Consider the following 5,030-nt stretch of genomic DNA (forward strand, 5'->3'; position numbering starts at 1 on the left):
TTCAATTATTCTAAGAAACAGACTCCAGCTCAACTAACAGATCTAGAGATAGCCGGAAGTGTCCTGAGGTAGAAGGGCCAGCTTTGGCAGGGAGTGAGTTCTCCAATGCTCTCTTGTCAGGAATACTGGGCTTCAGAGACCCTGGAAAGGGCTGGGCTACTGGTTTCAGGGACCTGCTCCCAAACTGAAATTTTGATTCTATCTAATGGGATGGATATGGGTGGCCTGAGGGCCGGGTCTGACTTTGTTTTCCTTATTCAGTGTCTTTTTTTCTTTTTTCTTTTTTTAACTAGACTGTGTTGGCTTAGCTCAAACACACAGTTTCATGATAGCCAATATCATGCCTTTTTTGGTTAATATGCTACTGCTGGGCTCCTGAAGGATTTTACACTTGGGGCTTCTACCCACATGCTTAGATATTCTATCATCTTGGTTGAAAAAAATGAATTAATAATTAAGGTAGAACATGGCTTTCTAGCCTTTGCTCATGAGACTGACTTTTGGTCAACTCTCCCCTGAGAGGGTCACCTTTCTGTTTATATATGAGTGCACACAGCTGAGAATATGTACCATTCTATCTAGAGGCTTTGATGGAGCAGCTATTTTGTGCTGAATAAACATGATATGAAAACATCTTTAATGGCTTTGTCCTAACACAGCCTTTCTTTTCCTTCTAAATATCATGCTTTCTAAGTATCTGGAAAAGCACACTACTCTATTTTTCAATGCCTTGAAGGTTTACTGCCTCTTCAAAACAGAGCATTGTGTGTTCCTGCCATTGCTCATGGAGAAGAAGAATTTTTTGTCTGGATGTCAAGAAAATGAACAGGTTTCTGAACTCTATTCAGACTTGAGGACTTTGGGGCATACAGAGTGCCATCTACACGTCTAGCAAAATGCAATGATAGAGACTGCCTTCAGCAGCCCGCTCCTTAAAACGTATCCACCCATCTCGTAGCCCTTCTAGTCTCACAGCAGTCAGGAGAATATTCTCATGTTGCAAGTTTGGGCTGAAATTTTCCCCAAAATTTGTACCCTTCAGTAATTTCCAGTTGCTCTTTGGATTAAGTCTATAACTGACATCACAGAGGCGTGCAGGACCTACCACTTGACAGCTTCATTCTCCACTGTTCCCTTGCTGGGTCTCTCTCCGGTCTCATCAGCCATCCTTCAGAACCTCACATTCACCATAACCCTCTAGTAACAGGGCCTCACAAACATGCTCTCCTTTGCCTGGAAGATTCCCTCTCATTCTGCCTGGGCAAGTCTTACTTATCCTTCAGATCTCAGCTCAAGGGACACTTCTCCAGGGATGATGTCCTCCTCTTCCCGGGCATTACGCAACACTATTAGACCTTGTCTTCATATGCCCTCACCACTAGAGCATTTGTCACTGTTTATAGTAACTTGATTAATTAGTCTCGCATCTAGGCGGGAACCAAATGTACGTTCACCACCGGTGAACCCGTTGTCTAGCCAATATCTGACACGGAATAGAGATGTTCTTTAGGCATTTGTTTGTAATTTTTGAATAAACAATTTCTCTTGCAAAGAGGTTCACTGACTCCTCAGTTTGCTCCTAAAATTTCCAGGTAAGTGACATTCCATGTATCAACAATAGGATCCAGAGCAGCCTTTCATGCATATCTTTGAAATCGCCCATTTATTTGCCTCCTGTTTGCTTTTCCTGCTAACTGTGCTTTTGCAGATACTTGGGAAGATAAAGGCTTTGGCCATCTCGGCCCATCTTTTCTCCCAGCTCCATCTGCCAGGGAAGAAACAGTGACTCAGAAAACTAATGGGCCAGTCTAACGATGGTGATGATTTCACTGCTGGTGATTTTTCTATTAGATTTATAAAATTGAGTCAAAATGAAGGAATTGCCTTGGGGCGCAAGTACCAAAAGCAAACAATGAATTCAGAAACACAAATCAGAATGGCACTAACCACTGTATGTTAAAAGCAAGCAGCAAAAGTGATAAAGGTTGAAAGAATTAAAAAATGTGAGACTGAACTTTTTTTTTTTTTTTTTTTTGATGGGAACATGATGGTCTAAGAGAAACCCACGATGTGCCATCAGACTAGCACAGTGTTACCACTAGAATGACCTGGACAAAAATACTGTCACAATAAGTACAGGGGCCATCTATTAAGTGACTATTAGGTATATTTCACTCAACGTCTTTTATCCTTACAATAAACCCAAAAGGGAAACATGATTACTTACATTTTACTATTGACAAAACACTCAGAGGATAAATATCTTTAATCATATTTGGAACTCTGGTGTAACCGATTCCAAAGCCAAAGTCTTTTCCAACTAGACAGTTCACCTTACAAGTCCTCTCCCAGGTCTTCACCTGTAAAATGTGACTACTGCCATGCACCATCCTTGTGATAATTATCTCCATGTGATAATAATGCATGGAGAGTGCCTCGCTCCCAGTTGGCTTTTATCAAACGTTATTTTCTATCTTCCACACTTTTTTGTATGATTATTTTGTTTTTTAAGGAGAGAGAGAGAGAGAGAGATCATGAGAGGGGGAGGGGCAAAGAGGGAGACACAGAATCCACAGCAGGCTCCAGGCTCTGAGCTGTCAGCACAGAGCCCAACACGGGGCTTGAACTCACCAGCCAGAGGATCATGGCCTGAGCCGAAGTCGGATGGTTAACCAACTGAGCCACCCGGGCGCCCCTACCCTCCACATTTCTTATCAGCTGCTAAATTCTTTATGGATTTTATTAGGAACTCCTAAAACTCAGTTACCACTCCCTGCTTCTGGTTTAATGTGGGAAGCTCAAGAGGGGGACATACTTCACAAAGCTCTATCGCTTAATCTCACATCAACACTGCCAGGTTTTATTATATTCCCACTTGACTCCGAGGCACAGCAGGATTAGACAATTCATCAAGGGACATCAATGTCACAAAAGGACCAGAATGTAGGCGTCTCTGGACCACTGGCCTAGTATTCTTTCCATCGCCACCTTTCATCGAAGTACTCAGGACAAGGGTGTTTTCTGAGACCTCCACTAATATGGATCATATTTATAATAACAACAGCTCTTATTGAGTTCTTTTTTTTTTAATTTTTTTTAATGTTTTATTTATTTTTGAGACAGAGAAAGACAGAGCATGAACGGGGGAGGGGCAGAGAGAGAGGGAGACACAGAATCGGAAGCAGGCTCCAGGCTCTGAGCCATCAGCCCAGAGCCCGACGCGGGGCTCGAACTCATGGACCACGAGATCGTGACCTGAGCTGAAGTCGGCCGCCCAACCGAATGAGCCACCCAGGCGCCCCGACTTATTGAGTTCTTAATATGCACTGTGTACCACACTATATACTTTGCATGAATTATCATGTTTACTCACCAAAGCAACTGTTCAATGATACGTGCATAATTTTTATTCCCCTTTATGTAGATGACAAAAGTAAAGGGCAAGAAACTGAATGACTGTCTCTATATTAGGTAGATGTTCTAGCTGGTACCTGAAAATAAAATCTTGAAGCAAATTCATAACTACCATGAAGCAGACAAATGCTCAGTAGAGGTCCATTGAAAGCATAAGCAAATAACACTGACCTTGAATCTTTCTAGGACAGCCACCTATCTGCCAGACATCAGACATCTTGACCAAAAGCAACCTCTTCTCAACGGCAGATCTTACTCTATCATTTCAAAGGGATCTACAATGGATCAATCTCTTTCTCCCAGAGCTCTTCCCTTTGACTATATTCCTTAACCCTGAGCATCGTTTATCACAGACTCAGGTTCTCAGCTCTGACTATTCAAGATTCACCTGGGGAGCTCTGAAAACTAGGATTCCCAGGGATGCCTTCCAGGAAGTCTGATTCAATAGGTAGACATGGTGGAGACATCCCTGTTCATTTGCCACAGCTGATCCTCAGGCACAGTCAGGGTTAAAATCTACTGTTAGAGTTGTGCGTGTATGCCTTTCTCTCCCCTGCCATACTGCGATTTCTTCAAATAAGGATGAGTCCTTTACATCTTTTAAGTTCCCATGTGCTGAGAACAATGCTTAAAATATGGTATTTATGCTTCGTATTACAAAATGCAGTATATTATGAGGCAGATAAGACCTTGGGCTCTAGAGTCAAACTGTCTGGGTGCAAACTCTGATCTACCACATAATGGCCATGTGGCTTCAGGTAAGTTCCTATAACATTCTGTGCCTTGCTACCTCATCTGTAAAATGAGGACAGTTAACAGTACTTACGTCATGATCTTCTGAGATTTATGTGAGGTAGTGACTATCCAGTATTTAGCACAGGATCTGGCAGATAACAAGGCTACTGCCAATACTAGCTGTGTCGGTAGGCAAAAACAATTCAATTGGCATGAACTATTAATGCCTTTATGTGACTGTGTAAAGTCTCACTCGCAGACTATTGATAGGCATTATGCTAGATGTTTTACAAAATTACAATTTTTTTCTCCTTCATAACAGTACTCTGATATGTTATTGTTGGAGAAAGAAATATACCAGTCAAGTAACTGAATGTCACCCAGCAAGTAATTATGAGTGTGAGATTAGAACTCAGGTTTAGCTGGTTTCAGAGGCCATTCTTCCTACTTTATTACTAAGAGTTCACATAAGCATCCATTCACACACCCATTCATTCAATCAACAAGTATCTATTACATGTCTGCAAGGTGCTGGAAGCTGTCCTATGTGCTGGAGATACAGAAGTGAGCCTCTGCTCTCATGCAGCTTACAGTCTACAGAGCACAAAGGAGAGCAAGAAATAAGCAAATGGGTGTAAAACACGGCCAGTAAAGCTAAGTGCTGTGGATAAAAATAAAGCAGGGCAAAGGTAACTGGGGAGTGGGGGTGTGGGTTTAGATGTGAGTGTGAGAGAGAGAAAGAGACAGAGAGGTGGGGGAGAGGAATTGAGAAAGAGAGACACGGAGGGAGAGAGGGAGAGGGAGAGGGAAGAGGGAGGAAGAGGGAGAGGGAGAGGGAAGAGGGAGGAAGAGGGAAGAGGGAGGAAGAGGGAAGAGGGAGG

Source organism: Panthera uncia (assembly GCF_023721935.1).
Source record: "Panthera uncia isolate 11264 chromosome A1 unlocalized genomic scaffold, Puncia_PCG_1.0 HiC_scaffold_17, whole genome shotgun sequence".
Lineage (NCBI taxonomy): Eukaryota > Metazoa > Chordata > Mammalia > Carnivora > Felidae > Panthera > Panthera uncia.